This window comes from Mastigoproctus giganteus, chromosome 2 (genome assembly GCF_048544385.1).
Source record: "Mastigoproctus giganteus isolate SK-2022 chromosome 2, ASM4854438v1, whole genome shotgun sequence".
Taxonomy (NCBI): domain Eukaryota; kingdom Metazoa; phylum Arthropoda; class Arachnida; order Uropygi; family Thelyphonidae; genus Mastigoproctus; species Mastigoproctus giganteus.
The window spans coordinates 104367888-104393313 of record NC_143576.1 but is presented as its reverse complement, the minus strand read 5'-3'; the positions used below and the strand labels follow the sequence as shown (position 1 = coordinate 104393313).

At 37.7% G+C, this 25426-nt stretch overlaps 1 long non-coding RNA gene across 1 annotated transcript; it reads left to right on the top strand.

Annotated features, from left to right (window-relative positions):
- The first annotated feature begins 7243 nt into the window (after positions 1–7243).
- LOC150089477 (uncharacterized) lies at positions 7244–24645 on the top strand. The gene is made up of 3 exons (XR_016546668.1): positions 7244–7282; positions 17022–17090; positions 24569–24645. It is a non-coding gene; the product is annotated as an uncharacterized LOC150089477 (long non-coding RNA).
- The last annotated feature ends 781 nt before the right edge of the window (positions 24646–25426 follow it).

Below are 25426 nucleotides of genomic sequence, written 5' to 3'. Positions count from 1 at the left end.
TAGTTATTATTTGTATTATTTTTATTAACTTGGAACTGCCTGTTGTTTTTTAGTTATAATGGTGGCATAAACGAACTTAGCGATCTTTGTTATTACGTGCGAGAAATTGATTAAATTTCTCCGCAATATATCATTAAAAGCAAAATGCCAGGTAAATGATGAAGACTTCGTTATATTAATTATTTCTTTAGAAATAGTAGTTAATTTTTTTTTACTTATTCTCCATTGCTAAAGTACTTTTTTGTCTTAAACACATCCATTGGTATTTTTACAACGTTTGCTGTTATTATGTTTAATATTATTTTTTTGTCATTTGTACACATTTAAAAAAATTCATTTTTTTATTTACATTTAAAACCACTAGTATTCTTTCAGTCATTATAAAAATGTTTAGAGATGTAAAAAACAAGTTCAGCTAGTACTTAATATTCATTCACACGTACTTGTCTAAAATTGTTCAACCCAATCGGCATACCTCTAATATCTGTTACTTCTCAGAGGCTCGAGAGTGCCGGATTACAAAGAGTTCGCTTCATTTAAATATTAGAATAACCATATCGGAGCAATTATTGGCATAACAGAAACGAAACAAAACATGCAATCTATAATACTCAACAATTCAGCTGTTTCCAGAAGAGGTTACTATTTAGAGTGGAAGAAGTTCAATGATAGAACATTTAGAAGTGATACTTCACGAACTCTCACTTCTTTAAAAAAATAAAAAAAAAGCCGCCAAAGAATGGACTCCACATGAACTTAAACGTGGCATGACACCATTTTTAATAAAGATCACACAGGGTAACCTGGAAGACAAAAATTATAAATATCTTTTTTAAATTCCAAATCTCTAAACCGATTTTGTTTGTTTGGTTTGGATTTTATTGACGCATTAGCTGCTAACGATATAATGCACCTCTAAACCGACTGATGCGCTCTTTCCTTTCCATATCAAAGAATATCCTGTTTCTTCGGAATCCAAGCGGTATCGTGGAATGGAGGTCACTGTGCAGCACAGTGGTTTTAATAACAACCGGGTGGAAAAGGTCAGAGTTCGAATCCCCTCAGTGACGAGAGATATTTTTATAGAATTTTTTTTCACCAAGTGGCTGAGTTAGCCAGTATCTCATTTTTACTGCTGGCAAGTGTGATTTTTCGTTCCGAGAATCGAACGACCGAAAGGTGATGGCCTCATTGCAGTCTTTCCCCCTCCGTTGAGAATATGATAAACCTCCAAATCGTCCTACTAGAGTAATTTAGCATAGTAACACTCATTTCCCGGGTTAATAAAATCCTCATCTTTGAACAAAAGACATTTCCCGCGTGATTGCAATGTTCTTTCCACGATTATATCCTTACATCTAAAACATTAAACCGTTTGGATGTAAAGTAATGAAAGTCCCGCTAGTCTTAGCCGAATTTTTTTTTTGACTTTCTCAATCTAGAAGCATTTATGAAAGCAATGGCACTACGCCAGTTATTTAGCAATGTGCTGAAGAAGGTCATCAATGAATTCATCAATTAGCTGCCACCATCGTTCTCTGCAGATGGTTGGCGTTCCTAATGGATATGCGCCGTAATGACTATGGAGTTTTCGCTTTGATAAGGAGATTTTTATCACCAAGGTTCCTTTGTTCGCGTTTAATTTTAAGTCGAAGTGAGAGTTCTTGCAGATTAAATGAAATATATTGATAACGAACGAATGAAATTCATTTCAGCAAACTCGCTATTGTACTAACTATTTTTTATAATTTTTTCTTATATTAAAACTAAGAGTGAAAAGAAGCCTTAGTTAAATTTTATGGGTGTTACTATGTAAAGAAAACACTCTCGCACTGCTAGTAAAATCAATCATACACCAAGTGGAGAGTGCATCTCATCTGCTGACTGACTTCCCTTTTGTTAAACTTTGGGTGGAGCAGTTGAAGAAGACAGCAATTTGTTTTCCAATTCTGAACATGGATTCCGCTAACAGCAACTTTTACAAAGGATTTCGTTTCACTTCTTTGATACACATCTTCAGTGGATTTTGCTTCTTAAAAGATCTCTGTTTTTAAATTTTCTGGTAATTACATTCGCCCATACACTTTTCTAATCTTCTATGCCTTCTAAGTTTTGGCTCTGTCATCATTATGAATTACTTTCAAGTTAGCTTTGCATTTAAGCACTGGGAATCGAAATCGGCTCCCTTAAAATACCTACGGTTGATAATCATTATTATTTAGAGCTTCTGTGCCACACAGAGCTCAACTAGCAGGGAAGTAAAAGACAAAGTTATTAGTACACTGAAAAAGGAACTAAAGGAGGTAAAAGAACTTAGTATGATTAAAAACAATGGAGTATCATTGAAACGAGCTCAAAAGAGGACTTAAATTCCATTGCTTCCTTAAAATCCCTTTCTGAGGCTGGGCTAAGATCTGGACCGCCAAAAGAACTAAATCCTACAATTCTAATTTTTGATATAGACAACGATTTAAGTAAAGAAAAAAATTCTAGATGACATCTTTCATAAAAATCTAAAAGTCTTTACCATCGCGAGAGAAGAAATTAGCTTTGGTTTTAAGACAAAATCTAGATCAAAAAATTCATTAAACTGGGTGCTGGAAGTATCTCCTCGGATTCATTCCATTGTTACCTCACGAGATCGAATCTACATCGGATGGTCGGCCCATAATGTTAAAAATTTCACTGTCGTGACAAAGTGTTTTTGCTGTCTGAGGTTGGGTCACACATCAAATACACGCAAACAGAATGTGCCTACGTGCAGGCACTGTGCTCGTCAAGGACATATATTTAATGAATGACCTTACAAGGAAGAACCACCCGTCTGCTTAAATTGCAAACGAAAAAATAAGGATCACAAGCGTTCCATTCGCGATAGTTCTTGCCCAGAATACTTACGAGCTTTAGAAACTGTACGCACATGAACCATTCACTCCGGAATGTAAGGAATCACAAAGTGATACATTACCAGAACCACTTCTTTTGTTATCCAAAGTACGTATAGTACAGTTAAATGCTTATCGGGCAAGATCGGTTGCCGATGAGGTTGGCTGTTTAGTAGATGAATTGCCTTTTCATTCCAGTAGTCAAGTTTTGGGGTACCCCATAATCTCAAGAATAATTCAACCCAATCATGAGGAATCGAAGTCTGCAATAATTACCTTCAATAAAAACCTTGATATAGTCAAAGTTTCTAGTCTTTGTACACAATTTGCAACGTGCATTAATGTTACTACAGCAACACTTTCATTTTATATTATTTCCCTGTATTGCACACGATCTACAGAATTTGCTCCTCACCTTCATTACTTAGACTCGGCGCTTCAGCTATTAACCCCGAGCCTCTGCTAGTTTTAATAGATGCAAATTCTAAATCTTCTCGGTGGCACAGCAAATCTACAGATACAAGAGGACGCCTTTTATCTCATCAACTGAATGTCATTAACCTTCCAGGCCAGCCTTATACCTTTTCCAACTCCTTAGGCAATCGAATATAGACATTACATTGGTAACGAACAACCTACTCTCACTTATTCATAACTGGGAGGTAAACACTGATCTGACTACATCTGATAATAGGGTCATCTCTTTCCTATTAGAAAAAAACAGCTAAAGTTTCGAGGAAACCTCCAAGGGATCTTGTGAGATATTCGCTTCGTAATATTCATTGGAGGAACTTTGAAAAATGAATAATACAGAATTTTCCTTCAGATGATATTAAAGCTATTTCTGACTATAATCCTGAAGAATTAGCACTTCTCATTCAAAAGGCAGTTCTGAAAGCCACTTCCAGATCAACAAGGAAGAAGTTCTTGACCACCAAAACTACTCCTTGGTGGTCACAGGAACTACTAAGACTTAAAGTTCATCGAGCTAGAAAGACTTTCCAGAAAGCCCGAAGAAATAATATCTTATCATCGGAACTCTCAAGACTACACCAAGAATTTAAAACTACTAAGAAACTATATGTCAAAACCATCAAAAAAATAAGTTGGAATCCTGGCAAAATTTGGTAAAAATTGCTGGTAACGAGGATCCATGGGATTTGATTTACAAAATCTGCAAAAACAAAAGAAATCCAGGAGATATCCTTAATACATAACAAATACTGAAGACTTTAAACTGGACCAATTCTGTCAATAAAATAATAGACAGGCTCTTCCCGCAGGACGATACTATCCTTGAATTCCCTGTGCAAACTGAAATAAGAAATTTAAATGAATCGTATTTCACCCCCACTTTAACGTTGCCTTTCTCATTGGATGAATTAAAATCAGCAGTTAATTCAATAAAAAAGGAGAAATGTCCTGGACTAGATCTGGAATGTATTTTTCTTAAGCGCTTCTATGAGCTATGACCAAATCACATGCTTTTCCTCTTTAACAAATGCTTAGAATTTAGTACCTTTCCTGTTATCTGGAAGCGAGCTTCATTGAAAATTTTATCTAAACCAGGAAAACCTCAGCACGACCCATAATCTTACAGACCAATTGTCTTGCTTTCCCACTTAGGAAAATTACTTGAACGTTTAATCAGTCTTAGAATTAATTCACTGCTTGCGGAGTCCAACTTAAATTCATCCCTTCAATATGGCTTAACACCAGGCCGGGACTGTGAAGATGCACTGTTTCAAATGAAAAAGCTCATAGATGAATCCACATTTAAATATACTCTAATTTTATTTATAGACTTCGAAGGTGCTTTCGATATATTATGGCGGGGAGTGTCCTTCGTTGTCTTAGAGTTGCAAATTGCCCTCAGTTATTGTATCTTCTCATAAAGGTCTACTTTAGTAATCGCTCTGTATTTTTCCACACATTCTTTTACATTTTATGAGTAAGTGTTTACTAGAAGGAATATTTCTTCGTCAATGGAAAATAGCTTTACTAAAGATACTGCACAAGCCTGAGATATTAATATCAGATCCACAGGCCTACAGATTTATTTCGTTTTTATCAAACCTGGGGAAATTGTTTCAGCGAATGTTATAGCCCAAAGAATACAAAAAATGCTAGAAGATCATCAGTTATGTTCAAAGGCACAATACGGCGGCTTCACGTACGGACCGTCGACTGAAGACGCTATAAATCTTCTGACCAAATATGTGTCCAACTCATCTGCTAAATACGTTTGTGGACTTTCAGGGCGCGTTTGACAGTTTATGGTGGGAAAGTGCCCTCAGGAGCTTGAGATCCGCAGAGTGTGATGCGTACATCAACAGTGTTATGCGATCGTAATTTAGCGAGAGACATATTAAGGTGGTGGAAAAACATCTTACGTACTGGGCTCAGATTTCAAGAGGATGCCCCCATGGATCAGTGTCGGGACCTCTCCTCTCGAACGCTGTGCTGGATCGGTGGTTAACGAGGGAACACAATGGTATCAGTAAGATAGCCTATGCTGATGCCTTGGTGATCGTTGCTGATGGAAGCACAAGGAGAATAACTGAAGAGAAAATACAACCTATCTTGGATGACTTGATAGCATGGGCTACAGTCAACAAACTGAAAATATCCCCTAGTAAAACCGGTTTTATGACTTTTAAGAACAATTTTAGCCACAATAGACCACCAAGAATCGGACTAAATAATACCCAAATCCTCTATTTGTCCCAAACTAAGTATTTGGGTATCACCTTAGATGATAAACTCAGTTTTCTGTCTCATGTGTCAAAACTCAGGGACAAAATCCATTTTTTCACTTTTTAACACCTTCAGTTATCAGAGTCTCAAGGAAAGAGTGGGGATTATCAAAGAAAACCTTGAACCTTTACTATAAAACCATATTTTTGCCTATTATATCATACGCAGCAAGTGTTTGGTACCAAAAAGTATCAAAGGTAAAAGTGAAACAGAAACTTATTTCCACACAAAGATCAGTTCTTCTGAAGATCAATAATATTCTAAGGACTGTTTCAAACAACGCACTCCAAATACTTGGTAGTACGATTCTTGTAGATTTATATTGCTTTTCGGGGTTGATTTACTACCTAAAAAAAGGACAATTTAAGACAATGCTTGGAATTACGATTGACCCAGCCAGCGACTTTAAAAGGGAGAAGAAAAGGCTTTGGAAGGAATTTACTGTTGCTGGCAAAAAAAGATGGGATGAGAGCGAATTTGGGCTTGTAACATGCAAGTATATTGCGCAAGTGGAATTCACAACAACCCCTGGATTTATTTCTTGGTTTAGGCCTTCTATGACAACTTCTTATCTGCTAACAGTGCATGGGTCCCTCCGGGCCGAGTTATTTTAGCGTGGCCTGGAGCCCGATCCGTACTGCACATGTGGGGAATACGAAACGTGGATTCATGTACTTCTGAACTGTCCATTGTACTCTCAACGTAGAGCGGATTTAATGTCTGCGGTTCCAAACTTATTGGAGAACAATGTAAATATCTTAGTTGAAGACCATAATAACTTTACTGCTCTGCAAACCTTCTCAAGAACAGTTTTCATATTGAGGACTCAGCTAAGAACTTCAGCTTCTTCTAGGAATTGACTTTACAAAACACAAAAGGTTTATGTATAAACAGAAGCTTTAAGTTAATCGTTATTGTGTTGACTTATATGGATTATTATTGTGTTGATTTATGTTAATTAATGTTGCGTTGATTTTTGTCAATTGTTATTGACAAGATTTATGTCAATTGTTATTATAAAGACTGGGTTCTGTGAAACACAGGATGAGAATCATATAGTAGCTATCTCATTGTGCTTGTCGACAGGTTTGAAAGTTCCAGCGGACAGACTAGACTGCGTTGTTAATTGTCCATTATATGTTTTATACCGTTTTCTTGGTTCTCAGGAATTCAGAGACTCTGAGCATATTTAAAAAATATATTGTATATACAGGGTTATTCAAAATGAAGTCCTGGGGTTCAGAATTTTTTTTGGGAAAGCGCATGTGTCATAATCATTTGTAGCCATATCGAAAGAACGCATAATATCTCAAGTTTCGTTCCCACACTCGCGATGTTCGGTATGCTGAACGGCTAACCACCAGATGGCGTTGGACGCATACCGCCGTGCAGTCGTTCGTTTGCCTGTGACGTCAGTTCTGCTCTGTAGCGATATGACTTCGGAATGTAATGAGAAAGCTTTTACTGTCTTGGAGTTTCATGTAAGTAAATCTGTTACCGTTGTGCAACGCCACTTTCGGACAGAGTGATTTTTTCTGATGAATCGACCTTCCATCGGGGAAAGTGAATAAGCAGAATGTGCGATTTTGGGCGATTTCATTGCGATTTCACTTAAGGCTCTCATATTGAACATTTATGAGGTATGTAAAAAAACTTCATTACTATACTTGCATTCCGAAATATTTTTTTCTTCCTATGTCTGCTCATGTGCGGACAGGAATTGTTTGAAAGCCCGGACTTCATTTTGAATAACCCTGTATTTGTTTAATATAATAATTAATGTTTCTCGGTGGTAGTGAGGATAATTTGTGGAAGTTCTCCACTAGTAATTCACTTGTCGACACCGTTATTGCATTACATCTGGTGGGTGTGGGACTTGTGCATTCGGGCACAAGTCCCACACCCACACTGGGCAGCAGCTGTCTTATATTGGCGGTGGTAAAATACCTCGCACATAATATTACTGTTGATGTATATATGTATGTATGTTTGCGTATATATGCTAAAAACCAATATATATATACTTAGTATATATATATATATTTTTTTTTTTTTCTATTTATTTACTTTCTTTTTTTTATTATTATTTTTTTGTTATCTTGGTTAATTATTTTTATTCATTTCTTTCTCTTCCTTTCGGGGGTTTTTTTTTTTCCCCCTCTGGAGTGGGCCCCAGAGAAGGAAAGAAAAATTTTTTTTTTTTTTTTTTTTGTCTCATACTCTGAGACCATAGGTGTCCCATCTACTGGAACTGGCCAACCTTCCCGTGGTATGGACGAGTACCCAGAATCATCTGTCCAGGTGAGTGATGCTTCTGGATAGCCAAGTGGCCAGAACATAACGCCAGAACACACACAAACCTACGTCAAATACATATCTGGCCCATTTGTAGTGATACTGTTCTTCACAGAGATACGAGGCAGAGTTGAACTGACGTTCTAGGAGCCGCCCCTTACATAAACCCATGTCCACATGTCTGCCTAGGAGCCACCCTTGACTGTGGGATACGCGAATGCAATACACCAGGAGATCAAATATAATATAATGTCTTATATATGTGTAACGAGAATGTTAATGTATATAGAATTGTATATACAGGGTTATTCAAATGAAGTCCGGGGTTTCAAACAATTTCTGTACACACATGAGCAGACATAGGAAGAAAGTAGATACAGTATATATAATAATTGTGTGTATAAATAAATGGCAAAAAAAAATGAAATGTCTTGATACGAACAAAACGCCAGTCTATATCCAGATATATTACTCGTTGCTACCCCGAAGGGTCTATTCTTGTATCCCTAGCGTGGGACTTAGTCCTAAATGATTGGATTCTCCTCAATGATGACCTGACTAATACAAATACAGTAGCTTACGCCGATGACTTATCCTTTCTTGTCCCCAGAAATTCCGGAAGGGATCTAGAAACTTCTACAAATAATATTCTCTCCAGACTATCCGAATGGGCCACTCAAAACAAGCTCACCATCAGTGGCAAAAACAAGAATGATTTATCTTTAAGGGAAGACTAAATTATAGTAGGCATCCAGTAACAAAATATCAAGAAAATTCACTTTCTCTAGTCTCCACACAAAAACACCTTGGTGTTCTCCTAGATGACCGTCTGGCCTTCTTATCACACTTACAGCATCTCTCTAAAAAGATTAAGAAATTTACAGCACTGTTCTTCAGAATTTCTGGGAATATTTGTTGACTAAAGAACAATACTCTCCGTATCTTGTATCGTATCGTATCGTCTTTATCCCAATTTATCGTATGTCTCCTGTATTTGGTTTCAAAGGGCCAGTCTTCTTACCGTAAAATCTCAACTGGATACTATACAAAGGTCTTTTCTCTTGGCGCTGCTTCGAACATGTCGTACAGTCTCCACACCGGCCCTTTACCCGCTGACCTTCATGTTATTTATAAAGGTATCTGCTATTATATTAGGAAAGTAATACCTACTACCATCCTCCTTAATATTACTGTCGATCCAACTTCTGACCAAAAGAAAGAAAAAGAGAAATGCTGGAATCTTCTAACCAACTGTTGGCAATATAGGTGGTCCTTGTCCACTAAAGGTATTGCAACCAAGTCTTTTATACCTGACATCTCATTTACCTCTTCTAACACTGTACAGAAATGGTTCTTCCCCAGTCTCTGCACATCATACTTAATAAGAGTTCATCGTTCATTGAATGCGAAGCTCTTTCAGTTTAATCTGACCACTACAGATGCATGCTTATGCGGTGGCATCGAGCACTGGCAACACGTAATTTACTCTTGCCCAACAGATCAGCTACATCTCAACACTTTTCTTCTGGAAACGAACACGATTTAATTACAAATAAGTAAATTCTTGAAATCTGCCAAGAATTTGCAAAAGAAATTTTTAACAGAAGGCTCCAGCTAACCAGTTTCCCTATTATCAGGATATTTGCCTTATAACTGAATTGAGATTTCACCTACCATCATTGACTGTATATGTTTGTCCTCTCTTCATAGGATTCTGGCAGCAATTACACTGCGTATTCTGTTCTGCCATGTGTTGCCCTGGCCAAGTGTACCTGAAATTTTATTAGGAATAAAGGGGTACCAGACTTTACCTACTGATTTCTCTAACGACTCGACTACTGCTGATTGCCATCCCATCACTAAGCTACATGACCACTGTTCAATTCATTATTCTTGGCGGTTTATTATTTTTTATTTTATCTTTCTTAATCGTTTTATTTATTTTTTTAATAGTTTTATTTATTTTTTAATTATTTTTTTATTATTTTAATTTTATTATTATTTATTTTTATTTATTATTATTTCTTTCTCATTTTATTTTATTTCATTTTATTATTATTATTTTTTATTTATCTGCTGGTATACCACCAGTTTGGGTTCCTAGTGGTGTGTGATTTGCTGGCATACACTGGAATTGATTTTATCTCCAATGGATGCGGAGTTCTTGCATATTGTTGTGGCCCGCCTCCTAGTGGCTTTGATGGGTACTAGGGAGCAACCATCCTGGTGATCGCTGCTCCCTAGTAGCTAAGTGACCAGATACAACAAAACAAGACAGACTTCGCAGACATAACACCATACTTGTATCTGGCCATTTCACAGAGCTCTGTACTCATCACAATGTACCATGGCAGAGTTGAACTAACGTTTAGGTGCCGCCGTACATAAGACAACACATGTTCACACATGTCCACATGATAATCATAATTTCTCAAGTAATTTTCTCTGTGTTTTTAAGGTTACACATTTACAAAATCGAAAATAAATTAATTTCTTTAGTAAAAAAACATTTGTATTCTGGAATCAGACCTGAAAGCTAAAGTTCTGAATCAACACAGAATAATAAATATTATAAGAATAATTATTTGCCTTCCCTTGCTAAATTTGTGTTATTCTTTTGCATAAGTAATTGGTAGTGGGTCATTATAATACTTTACAATATTATTGGGTATGAATTTTCTTCTATTAGTTTGATCAGAATCCTGGAACGTCTATGAGAGAAGGTTGTTTATATTATAGACGCAGATATACAGGTTGATTCAGCAGTAATAGTAAATATCTTGGGAAGTTATAGTATCGATTATTCTGAGTAAAACAGTTCATATATATAAACATGTGTCCAATTCTCAATGTATACGGAGATACAGCTGTTTGAAACTGGCGCGCACAGCTCCCTGAATCAGATGTGACCAAGAAGCAGTTTGATGTTGCTAAGAATACCGCAAATCTTCACACATGCTGAATATGCCAATATGGTGTTTGCCTACGGTGGAAGTGCTACTGAAGCTTGTAGAGAATACCGTCGACGGTTTCCTAACCGCAGAATACCGGGTTCAAGAACGTTTACTAGAGTTTACATCAAACTGCACGAGATTGGTACAGTTACCAGCGCTCTTCTGAACTTGCAAGTGAAGAAACTGTGGATTATTTCATCCACACTCTTCAGTCGGTAGAACGTAGTCCTACTATTAGCACACGAAGAATTTCTGTGTATCGGTGTTCCACAGACAAGATGGTGAATGGTGTTCCACAGACAGTATGGCGAACATTATCCATTGTATCCATTTCACATACAGCGGGTGCAACACCTTCAACCAGGAGACGACGCCCAGAAATTGGAATTTTTTCCAGCAGTGGGTAAATGCTAATCGCCGATTAATTCCATTAATACTGTTCAGCGATGAAGCTACTTTCACCAGTAACGGTATCAATAACACTCGTAACTGTCACAGGTGGTCAGGCGAAAGTCCACATACCACTGTAAAAACAAATTTTCAACATCGCTTCTCTGTGGTGCGGTATCATCCACAATCAGTTGATTGGGCCTGTTGTGTTACAAAATCGTCTTACAGTGCCCATTTACCTAGAATTTCTACAAAACGAACTTCCATTGTAAATCTGGTGACACTATATTTAAATTGAACTTTCCCTTAACGACGGATCGGCCGCAGTGGTCCCGTTCATTGACCCTCAAGGTCTCCAGGCCTCACTCCTTTAGATTTTTGGTTTGTGGGGATGAATGAAAAGTTCAATATACAAAGAAAAGGTGAATACAAGAGACGAATTGCTCGCTCGCATTTTGGGTAATGTTGCTCTCGTAAAGGAACGACAAGATCAATGCGTCACATCACCCACAGGAACTGCAAAGTGCATGTTGGCGGTAGTATTTTCGAACATTTATTGTGAACTGTAAAAAAAAGTTCAATTATTTCTGTTTTGTATCATTCAAAAAGTCAATAAATACAAACAATAAGTCATTTATCGTTCTTTAATACCTGCCATAATGGCTATGTGCGCGCCAGTTTCAAATAGCTCCATTTCGGTATCCATTGAGAATTGGACACATGTTTATATGACATTTTCTCGGAATAATCAATAATATAACCTTCCTAATCACTCTGTCTATATTGTTTAATGATCCAGAACAAGCAGAGCTTACAATTGTGAATTACGTCTTTTTAGGGTAGGATTAGATGTACAATAAGCACCAAAACAATAAGGAATCAGCGCATGTCTATAACTGCGTGAATTCTTCGGTCGACTTAAAGTGAGCTTAGTGAAAAATCCACACAATATCGCCCGAGACAGAGCAATTCAGCATCCGAAAAAGTCCATAAAAATTCCTGGCGTTGTGGAGAGTAGTGTCACAGATCTTTTCAGCCAGTGTGGGTAGACGATGATTATAACTACTGTGCTACTCGCGAGGATTCCCTCTCTCCAGACATAAACCCAATATCAGTACATGTTCGTATATATGTTCGCTAATATATAATTTATATTACCCTGAATAATCTTAAAATTAATATAAAATTAAATTTATTGAATTAAGGTAATTAATTAAATAATTGGGGTGTTTTAGACACTTTTTGCATAAACAAAAAAAATGAGATTTATGAGCACCTTTGTAGCTCACAGCAGTCAGTAGCCAATTTTTCAAAACTTGCATTTATAAAAACGGTTCATACTATTGAAAGATTTTTCTTATGCATTTTTATTTCTTCTTTCTGGTTTTCAATTCAGAGTAGATCCCAAAAAGTTGGTTGTTTCATAGGTTGGTTGTTGCATTAAGCAATTTAGCTGCATACATTATAAATGTATATTTGCAAATGAACTGGGCATAGTATATAAGATTCTCAATCCCATTATTTTTTTGGCAAGGGGGAGGGTGTTTTAGATTTGGGTTTCATTGGCACATTAGCGATGAAGGGACCAAGAAAAAGTCATGAAACATCAAATGAAATTTTTGGTAATTGTGAAATAAGTTAATAATTTGTAATATTATTACAAATTAACTAATTTATAAAATGTAAAACAGCTGATCTATAGTAATTGTAGGATAAAATCCGAAAATCAGTCAGATAGTTACAATGGTAAAAATTTTACGGTCGATTAAACAAGTCAGAAGGATAAAAAGATTGACTCGAAATTCTTTCACATAGGAGAATCATCTTGCTTGGTAGACAAGAACATGTAAGAAGACTGTGTCCTATGTGGAGCTGTGCAATTAGATTAGATTAGATTAGATTAGATTAGATTAGATTAGATTAGATTAGATCGGAGTTTTTGCCTCATAATTTCTTACAGAAACCAAGATTTTGGTGATTTAATATTTTAAACCAAGATTTAATATTGTCTTCTAATTCATTGTATACCTAATTTTTTGACGAGGTAAGCTTTAAATAGCTTACCTCGTCAAAAAATTAGGTATACAATGAATTAGAAGACAATATTAAAATAAAAATAAGTTGTCTTATTTTTACTTTTGTCCAACAACAACAATTGCCTTAGAAAGGGTTAGAGCTCTTTTTTAGCTCCTGGATAATGAACGGCCTGTTGTAAGGATAAAGGCTCATTGATGAGATATTAATTGCCGTTTTTCATTCTTCTGTTTCAGGACCAGGAACTCTGAAGAATAAGATGATATTGCAGAGGTGTCAGAAAAGGTTTCCCCAAGAAACCCTTTCTAACGTCACTAGACCATTGGCTATTGAACTTGGCTCAGCAATAACACCTCCATTAAACTCCATGATCGATGACGGTGAGATATGTATTTTCCGTTCATTTTCTATGTTTTATCCCGCACCACTTAAGTGATACTTGACTGGGTAACGAATCCAAAATTCCTTTTGACTCCGACGGTGAATGAAGTGCGCTTTTGCGCAGGCACATTTAAAGGCTATCTGATTAGCCGTGGTAGAATATCGTGGAAATTTTCCCCTTTAATTTGAGCCTTTTTGGGGTTGTGCATTCTACCATGATTTGAGAAAAGGTGGAAACTGAATGGATGTTTTCGGAATGGTAGTTGCAACTGCATGAACAATATTTTCTGTGATATACGTTACTGCATCATTGATGGGTTCCTGACTGACTAGTGATTAAACATCTGCTAGATGTTGAAAGTCCTTCAAGTCAGCCTGATCAATCTTCCACCGGGATAGCCTAAAAGGAAGACACAGTCTCCCACTATATAAGCAGTTTATCAATAGAAGTGATAATTTCCATAGAGGTTCCCCTCCACCTCTCACATAAATGAAAGGAGGGGAGAAAAGGAGCTGACGTATTAGTTTCTATATTTAGAAGAGAGAGAGAGGCCACTGTCATTGACCATATGCTCTATGACTCTTCCCCTTCCACTGATATCAGCACGAGCCGATGGCGTGCGACATCCATTAAAATCCCCAAAAAGTAAAAGAGGGGGAAACAACTGCATTACATAATCAACAAGCTCTCTCTCTCTCTCTCTCTCTCTCTCTCTCTCTCTCTCTCTCTCTCTCTCTCTCTCTCTCTCTCTCTCTCTCTCTCTAGGAATGTCAGTACGAGTTAGCAAATAAATAGTGGACTGTTAATAAAATCCTCACTTTAAGGCAAATTGCTACCGCCCCTATGCTGGTTGTAAGCAGCAAAGGCGCAAATGGAGTCTGGTTTCCCACGAGGATAGCAACTTCTCCATGAGCAGGACCGCTCATTGATCACCTTTGCGATCATCATTTGCCTATAGATAAGTTTCCTTTAAGCAAAAATATATCAAAGCAGGCTGGTTCTTGATTTTGCAAGAGTGCTTTAATGTCTTTAGTTTTTGCCCAAAATCCACGATTCCACTGATGAATTTAGTCATTACTTGGGCTTGGTGGATCCGTCGGTCAGCTTCCGAAGGGCCGAGGGTTTGCTTTTCAAAATTTTTTTTTGGCGAAGTATGGATGATGTTCTGTGTCTATTTCTTCCTCCTCAAAGAGTTCCAACACTGATTCGTCAGGTACCTCTATGGCTTCGACATCCATTTTTTCTTGTACTGCCATTGGCACTGAGTTTTCTGTATTGTTACTTTACCGCCTGACATTTTTAATACTGGGACAATAGAAAGTGTCGATATTAGAATGGTAATTAACTGGATTTTTGGTGCAGGTTTTTCAGAACTCAGTAAACAGCAGGCGACGGGATGTAAATGATTCTTTAGATGGTACAGTCATTTCAACATAAAATTGCCTTGTTGCTATGTAGTAGTTTAACTACATTTCTGGCCTCTTTCTCTCTACATATGATGGGTACACTCATCTGTTATTATCGGTACGAGCAGTGCCATATGAAGACCGACTTACCCGCTCTGATGCAGAAAATGCCATACCTCTCCACTTTATTAAAATGTTCAAGTAACACCTAATTTGCTTCTACGCTTCTTCCTTTTTTTAAGCCTTTTTGCTGTTGATAGTTCATTTTGTTATTCCTGGTGCTGTTGCTTGCGTGTAGTCATTTACATCTAATATTCCTCTCACTGCGACTTAGTAGACACTGAGGAGACAATTGAGTAGCGTAAAGGAGTGTGAACTGTCGATTCAGACAGATCCAATATGAATTATATTTAACTTTTTAAATGGCCCAAAACAATAGTACACATATTGTATAAAAGGGGCTAATGGGGAACCCTGGAGTCGCGATTACTACACTTAAATACTTTACAAAAAGTATACATCTTTCATTTGTCATTCGAACAGTACACTATTATCATACGAACAGTAATTTTGGAGAAGAAACAAAATTCAAGAATTTTAGCATTAAATATTGTTAAGGCATGATGGAACTCGGTATTCAAATGGTCTTCAGAATCAAAATATTGAGCATCAATGACTGAAGAATATGCTGTATTACCAATTTATTAGAAAATCCAGCTTTCCTAATTTTTTAGTACCGAGTAATTTGTTATTGGCCTGACTCTGCCAGATCTGTTGCCATTGTTCAAGACATCGTTTCTTTATAATGTACTTGTAGTCAGATGCAGGTGTAGTAAAAGCATGGGCTATAGGATCAGTAGCAGTTTTGGCAGCTAGGTCAACCTGTTTATTTCGAGAAATTCCAGCGTGACCAGGGATCCAACATAAGAGAAATTGTTTCTTGTAGTTTAACTTAGAGTATTCCAGATTTGTCTCAGTAAAGGGTTATCACTCTTTGGATTTTGTAGTACAGTTCGGATAGCACTAATGGAGTCTGTATAAATAACACTGTGCAATATGGTTGCTTGCTGATAGTGCATAATTTAAAGCTATGTGGATGGCACAGAGTTCTCAGTATAGCTGCTGAACTCAGTTGGGAGTTTCTTGGATAAAGTAATGTTCGGAAATACTGCTGCTGCACCAACATGATTGTTAGTTTTAGACCAAACTGTGCAGATTAGTGTGTACTGGCTGTGCTGGGTTCTCAGTGCGGCGTGTAATTGCAATATGTTCTGTTGGAGTAAGGTGTGTTTCCCCCAGGCTGTCAATCGAATGGCCATAATGTCCTAACTACGGTAAAGTTCAATACTCTTTTTTTTTTTTTTTTTATATTGGAGTGCGGTTGAAGTTTAGAGTGCGTTATAGAGTTATCTTTTTGTCTGGTATATAGTAAATCCAAGGTAGATGGAATTGTATGAGAGACAACAGGCTGTATCTTACAAAGGTCAATTTTCCAGTCAGCCTGCAGTGAGCAAAGACGTATCCCGGTTGGTGGGTTTATAGATGGATAGGCTCTGTACAGGTTAGAGGGTGTTATAACAAGATTTGCAGTGGTAGAATCATTAAATGTACCATAGGAAAGGTAGACACGAAATCAGCTATCTCGAAAGGGTCGTTTTGAGAAATGGCCTATAAACATTTCTCGAATCATTTACGGGATTCGAACCTGGACATTTTGTACCAGGCGTTGGGAAGACGATGATTATAACCGCAGTACTACACTGGAGAACAAGCATGATTATTTTGTTTTGATTAGCCTTGAGTATTGATATTTTTGTTAACCATGTTATATGGTTGTATATGAACTGTGAATATATATTTAAGTAAAAAAAAAAATATGTTACTTTAATAATTTTGTTTTTCTTTCTTTCTCATTTAGGCTGAGGAAACCCATTTTATTCTCAATCAGTTTCCCATTGGATCCCTGCCATTAACGGAACAAAACAGTGTAATTATATTCAAAATACTCATAACTGAATTAGCAAATTATTTAAAGATATTTAATGAACATATTTTTGATTGTTATAGTAACTTTTAGGTGTTCTTGATGTTCAGCTTGTTAGTTACAACTGAAATCTCTTTGAACAGAAGTTCAAAGCTTTGCCGTCCACAATTTGGAAAGATTGATACGGTGGACTCTGAGGCGTATCACAAATGCTGCATAGTTTTCTTTTTATTTTTGAAGCATCCAACTCTGACCGTAGTACATTACTGGAGTTGAGTAACCCTTTTAGTGAGAAACTGGGGTTTACCAGTTGAAAAATGACATATTCTAAACAAGATAAATAAGACAACTCCGGTAAAGATTCTTAGGAAACATTTTTGCAACTAGCAGAGTTACTCCGAGTCGAAAAAATTTCGACTCTGTGGGAAACATGCGATGGCATAGCAATGAAAAAGGCTACGTAGAACCGGTAGTTTAATAATACAGCGAGGTAAGATATGGCTTTGTCCGAAATCAAATAATGCATTTCACAACTCGCTTAAAGTTTCACGGAAAGGAGATTTGAAGTCTTCTCTCAACTCATTTAGATTTTTTTTTCATCTTTATTACTTAAAGTTTCGTTGAAAATTATGTATAATTAATGAGTTAAACTTAATAATCCGGTGAATTGATTTTTGGTGAAAGTTTCTCGCTGCAAATTTGACTTTCCTAAACTGTGTAATTTTAAAATTATGCAGTTGGTGGAAGGATTAGGTGGTATTTATCCACAGAATTATACTTTTAGTAATGATCTTCCTTGTACTATTTGAATATTAATATAGTTTATTCAGTTAATAACTAAACTCCTATACAATAAGGTAACGTTAAGTGGGAGCAGACAGAGGGTGGTAATCAATGGGTGCTGCTCTTCGTGGACTAATGTTATTAGTGGAGTCCCACAGGGTTCGGTGTTGGGTCCACTGTTGTATTGTATATTTATCAATGATATTGATGAAGGTATATCAGGCTTAATGTCGAAGTTTGCAGATGATAGAAAGGTTGGCAGGGTTGTTAATGACAGCAATGGCAGTGTGCCACTGCAACAGGATCTAGATAATTTAGGCAGATGGGCTAAGAAGTGGCAACTGAAGTTTAACCTTAACAAGTACAAAGTACTGCATATGGGTAGAAGTAACCCCAGAGAAACGTACCAACTGTGTGGTACTATTCTTAAGGTGGTAGAAAATGAAAAAGACCTGGGAGTAATTGTGCAGTCAGATATTGAAGTTTTCTGAGCAATGCAGACAGGCTTCCAGGGCAGGTCATGGGGTTTTGTCAATGATATATAGGAATTTTGCTAGAAGGGAAAAGGAGGTGATTGTCCCTCTGTATAAGGCAATGGTCAGGCCACGCCTTGAGTACTGTTTGTTATGTTGTTTGTTATTTGGTTTTTAGGAGCATTAGCAACTAAGGCCATATTGCTCCGGGATATGTGGTGGTCATTCCCTGACCTTTCCGCATCCTCTGTATTTGGTGGTGACGGGCTCGAACCCCGATCTAATCAAGAAGCGTGTGCTAAACACTGCTGCTTCTTCCCACCTGGCTACGGAGGCGCGCCTTGAGTACTGCGTACAGGTCTGGAGGCCTCATTTTAGGAAGGATGTCGATTTGCTTGACCGTGTACAGAGAAGGGCAACAAGATTGGTGAGGGAATGATGTTGTTTTGTTGTTGTTATTTGGAGCATTAGCAATTAAGGCCATATTGCTCCGGGGATACGCGGTGGTCATTCCCTGACCTTTCCGCATCCTCCGTATTTGGTGGCTCACGGGCGCGAACCCCGGTCTAATCAAGAGGCATGTGCTACGCACTGCTGCTCCTGCCCACCTGGCTACCGAGGCGTCTAGAGGGGAATGAAGAGATCCTCTTACCAAGAGAAGCTTAAGTTCTAAAAATTGCAGTTGCTGGAGACTAGGCACCTGCGCAGTGATCTGATTGAGGTGTATAAGGCCTTGAATGGTTTGAGCACGCTGAATTCTGATGGGATCCTTCCACTTGATCAGATTACGAACCTTAGGGGGCATAAATTCAAATTAAGAAAGGACAGATGTAGAATAGATGTGCGGAAATTTGCCTTTAGCCAGTGGGTGGTTAATTGCTGGAACAAACTTTCATCTGTCGTTGTGGAAGTTGATAGGTTGAATAAATTTAAGGAGGAACTGGACAGGCATTTGGAGGGAATGGTGTGATTTTTTTTTTTTTTTTTTTTTGGCTGATGCTGCATAAGCTCATACACTTGCTTTCTTGCATCACATGCCACTACTACTACTACGTTTCAGGAATCTTGCCGCGACCCATCATCAGATTATATATTAGCTATTAAAAGGCAGAAAAACAAAGTGATATTACATATTTGTGGGATATGACAAAACTTCTATAAATAACTGTTATCCTTTATATTATACATTATAATTAATTTATAATGCAGGAATTATCTATGCAAATGGTAGGTAAACAAGGTAACAATGATAAATGAAATTCACGAGTTCGTCAGTAGTAAATGGATGCCATTGCACAAAACAGAAGAAACTGGAGAGTTGCTGGATTAAACATCATCATCCGTTTTCAATCTCCTGTAGGGAGTTTGAAAACGGATGATAATGATGTTTAATTTTAAATTTTGTTGTAAAAATTTTATAACTAAAGTTACAAAGCAAGATATGTAGCATCAGCAAAAAAAAAAAAAAAAAAAAAAAAAACATTTTACACATGTAATCCCACTAAACGTTTGTCCATTTTCCTCCTTCAATTAATTTAAGCTATCCTATCAACTTCCACAACAACAGATGGAATCCAGCAATCAACTATCCGCTGGCAAAAGACAAATTTCCGCACATCTATTTTACAACTGTCTTTCCTCAATTTGAATTTGTGTCCCCTCAGGTTAATAATCTGAGCAAGAGGAAGAATCCCATCAGATTTGAGCCTGCTCAAGCCATTCAAGCCTTATACACCTCATTCAGATCACCTCGTAGGTGCCTAGTCCCCAGACGCTGCAATTTGCAGAACTTTAGCCTTTCTTGATAAGACCACCCTTCGTTCCTCTAACCAACCTTGTAGTCCTTCTCTGTACTCGCTCAAGCAACTCTGCATCCTTCCTAAAATTAGGCCTTCAGATCTGAACTCAGTACTCAAGACTTGGGGGCCTGACCAATGCCTTATACAAAATGATAATCACCTCATTTTCCTACTAGCAAAAGTCCAGTATATCATTGACAACACCCCATCAACTGCTCTGTCAACCTGTCTGCACTGCTCAGAAAACTTCATATCTCAATGCACAATTACTTCCAGGTCTTTTTCAAATTCTACCACCCTAAGTGTAGTACGACACACTTGAAACGTTTCTCTAGCGTTACTTCTACCCATATGCAGTACTTTGCGTTTATCAATGTTAAACTTCAGTTGCCATTTTTCAGCCCATCTGCCCAACCTTTCTAGATTCTAATGCAGTAACACACTGCCATTACTGCCATCAACAACCCTGCCAACCTTAGTATCATCTGCAAACTTGGATATTAAGCCTGATATACCTTCATCAACATCATTGATTAATATGTAGAACAACAGTGGGCCCAACACCGAATTCTGTGGGATCCACTAATAACATTAGTCCACGAAGAGCAGCGTCCACTGATTACCACTCTCTGTCTTCTCCCACTCAACAATCCTTTATCCATTGTAGAAACTTTACCTTAATGCAATACCGCTCCAATTTGTACAGCAGTCTTCCATGTGCAACAGTATCAAAAGATTTCCTGAAATCCAAGTATATGATATCAAAATTATTTTTTCATCTAGTTCCTTTATGACTACATCATAGTATCCAATCAACTTGGTCAGACAAGATCTCCCTTTAACAAACCTATGCTGTGTCTTAACTATTACTACAGTCTTATCTAGATGATCGTGCAATTCTTCTTTAACCAGTGACTATTATTTTCCCGAGAACACAAGTTAAACTAACATGTCTGAAATGACTCCTATCACCCTTTGATCCCCCCTTTGTGAATTGAGGATACATTTGCACATCTACAGTCAGTGGGGTCTTCCCATGAGTCCAAGGATGTTCTCATAATTATGGCTAAGGGTTTGCTTACTTCCTTTTCCGCCTCCTTTAATATAAGTGGATTGATCTCATCCACCCCAGGTTCCTTTCTTATGCTAAACTTCACAATTTCTCTTCTACTAAGCTCCCTGTTAGAGTTTAATAAGCTTCTGTCCTCCATTCTCCTACAAAACGAGCCGTGCCAAATCAGTATGAACGGTTCTCCGACAGGTTCGGCTGAGTTTTCTTGAGAGAGACCGAAAAAGAAGAGTAGAATGGAGCGCAGAAGGAGGAGGAGTACACTGAGATTTGAATGGGTAAAGGGTGGGTGAGTGAAAGAGACGCCCAACCAGTGGCAACAAGAAAGGGGATAACGAAAACCCTGGGGAGTCGACCCCTCTCCAGTGGGAGAAAAATTTAAGGTCATAGGGTAAGAATACCCTGTGTGTCTCTCCGCTTTGGCCATATCTAGCTAACGGCAAGATCTCCAAGCTAGCAGGAGACTGACTGACTGCCATCTCACAAAGACTTAGAAAATATTTAGCAAGGTTTTTTCATCTCTTATTGTTCAGTTCGGCGTGATATGGCATCCCGCACCGATTAAGAGGACCAACGTCAGCAAGTAACCGACGTCACCGATTTTATCTATGACGCAGGCTTTAATCCTGCACTGGTGAGAAGGCAAGTGCCAACATGTAATCCCACGCCATTTTAGGTTCACAATGTCAGGACGGACTGTGCGCTGGACATTGGCCGGTATAGGCTACTGCAATATAGGTATAGGCCTTGAAGAGTAACCATGCCCACTGCAAGGCAAAAAAAAAAAAAAAAAATTTACCTTGGATGGACACGTCAGCACCAACACTGAGCCACCGCATGTGTAAATCTGTTGCCTGGTCTGATGAATCCCGTTTCCAACTGTATCATGCTGATGGGCGTATCTGCATTTGGACAAAACAACATGAAGTGACCTCATGTTGATATCTTCTGATTACCGTTACTCAATGGGATTTATTTATATATTGATGGTTAACATATAATATACGCCACGGGCACGCGCCCAGTTAAAGTGTATAACAGAGCAGAATAAATAGAGGAAGATACAAATATTGTACATTAACATAAAAATAAATAGAAGAATAACACACTGCATACAATAATAGTTAATTTCAAACGGGAAAGGTATTCATGACATCAAAAGTCCAGTATCTTGAAGAGAATGGCAGAGAGCAGTCAGTTACAGGAGACAAACGCACACACAAGAAATGATGAGGACATCTTAAACCTTGGACTCATCCGTCAAACATGATACGTCCAACCTGCTCAGATAGTTCTGTAAAACGGTTTCCTGTCCACAGCCATATCCAGATTATACTTGTTCATAAGTGTCATGGATCTTTTAAAGCAGGAGTTCTTGGATGTCTCTAACCTAGACTTACTGATGTGGAATGTAGCCGTGTGTCTCATTCTGTCTAGAAGCCACCGCTGGAACGCGATCAATGTAGCATAGGCAGGTAGGTAGAACCTGTGAAAACGTGATACAACTGTTTTTGATCAAGTACAGTTCGCCGAGTTTCCAGAGAATGAAGCAAGAACAAATATTGGAGTAGAAAATACGGAGTAAATACATGAGGATTACGTCTGGAAAGATAGTGGATGAATTTTGTTTGCAGCGATTCTGTTGGCTGGATCAAATATGTATATTGTGGGTTCCATACAGGATCAGCGAACTCCAGTATAGGGAGTACAGTTGCTTTGAATAGGAGCACAGAGAACTGAGGATCTTTAAATCTGTTGCTGCCGCTTCATGAAGCTAATTTGTTTTTCGCTTGGTTTAACGTATTCCAAATATGATTATTAAACCTACATCTCGCAGTAAAAGTAACTCGCAGATCTCTAACTTCCGCAAATCGAAATATCCTTGATGTAGTAATGGTTTACTAAAATCTCAGTTTTCCTCGAACCTGCAAAAGAAATTTAGCTGCATTTCCTCGGATTAACCTCCAGACCGGAGATTAAAGCAACCCCATTAGCGAAGGAGTTGAGAGCAGCTTGTAGTTATCTGCATCTGCTTAACCCGTGAGTAAAGTTTCACATCATCGGCAAACAAAAATCTTAATACCACCTCCCTCTACAAAATGTGGTAGATCATTAAAAAAGATGATGACGATGAATAAAAGAGGCAAGAGATGATCCTCGTGGTACTCCATTTGATGGAAAAAATTCCTTTGAGATTTCCTGTCCGATTATAACCCTATGTTTTCGATAAAGTAGAGGGTCTAGTATTCGGTATTGTCTGTTATCGTCGAAGAGGTACTCTCCTTCATGATGATATGATATCCAGTGTCTCTCAACAAGATAACTCACCACACCACAAGGTCAGGCTGATTGCTAACTGGTTTCAACAACACGAAAATGAATTTTGTCTTCCTATGGCCTTCCATTTCACTCAATCTCAACCCAACTGATCATGTTTGGGACGTACTGGGAAAAGGATATTCGATGCACCGACCTGAAAATATGCATTTATTACTGGGCACCGGGTAGCAGTATTGCCACAGAACACCCGACTAAGATTCGTGCCAAGGCACACGTGTACGGCCTGTATTAGGGACAATAGTGCCACAATTATTAAATGTTGCTAATACTAAGACAACTCATTGTAAATAAGAGAGATAAGTAAAAAGCACGTCCCAGAAAGGGAATTTATTGATTGAATAAACTAACCACTGAAAGTTAAAGTGGAACCGTATTTTTGACCTTCATACAGTATTAATCATACCTTTAATTCGGTAATAAAATAGTTTTGAAAAATTGACTTTATTGAGAGGTATTTGAGAAAGTGGGCTAGTGAAGGTGACAAGTTAGTATTACAAATACTAACTTCTCACGTTAAATACATCTATCCGTTTAATGTTCGCTTAAAAATATTAAAGGTAGTACTGTAAACCATATTCTTCGATAGTACTCCGGATTAGGAGAAATGTTTTGAATATAATCGTGTATCTCGATTAAAAATGGACACACAAAAGAGAAAATGGCCACAATCTTATCACATTAAATAACCATCTCAGAGAAATTTATAAGAATTTGTAAGTGAAAAAAGAATCTGAGTAATTCCTAGATAAGCATCAAAAGAAGTTAACGATGTTAACATCGATCTCATATTGTGCAGGTACTTCTTGTGGTGAAGAATGCCTCCACAATATGTGATCGACACGCTAAGTAGCAAACCCAGTTTGCTCTGGGTTTGCTACTTAGGGATTTTTGCTCTAGACGTACTAGCCGTATTTGGGATTTTTGATTACTGTGAATTAATTTAATGTAATGTCATTATTAAGGAGAGAAATTCACATTTCCCAAGTTGAATTGTTTAAAACTGATGTTATGTTTCAGATCAAGACGTTTATAATGACATGCCAAAATGAAAAGCCAAACTTCTCAGCGTGTGGATTCTTTAACGTTGATTTGGCCCTAATAACTTCGGTATGTAATTTAAATTATACCTTAATTTTTCTTTTTTTCAAAAATTCTTGGTGTATATCTGTCTATAATTCTCTGTTATTTCGTCTTCGCCTATCCCCACAACGGGTAGAAAAGACCAGAGTCATGAAAACCAACCAGAGAACACACGCAATTTATAAATATAAAACACCATGTAGATAATATTAGGGCTACACGAGATAATTCTCTGTGGTGGCTCTAATATGACAGTTACTTTCTTTAGTCTTTTACGATTATGAGAATTGAATAATCGCATTTGAACTTCTGTCGTGATCATATTTAACTGTATAATAAAATGCCACAAATTTCATGACATATTCCTGAAAAGTTGTTCTACAGGCATTTTTCTACTTCCATTATTTTCTTTTCAGTAAGAACATTCTCCATAAGCTCGTAGCTTTCGAAGATGAACTGCCATAAACAGTGTTTCTTTCAACCGCGCTGCACGGAACTGTCTGCGCCCAGTTCAAAGAGCTCCATAATCTCTGAGTCTTGCAATTCAGGCACGTGCACATAATTTCCTACAATTTTAGTCACGTTTGCTTAATCAACAGTGAAACCGATCAGAATATTCCTTCTTCATGGTCCGAAGCTGTCGCCATGCATCGCTTTGTCTTGGAAAGCAGCTATTACAGACAGTGACGCTCTTCCAACCTAACCACCACAATGGCAATGTGAAGCTTCAAAGACAGCCATGTATTCCGATATTGGTCACATGACATGATCGCGACAATCAAAAAGGATTCTCAT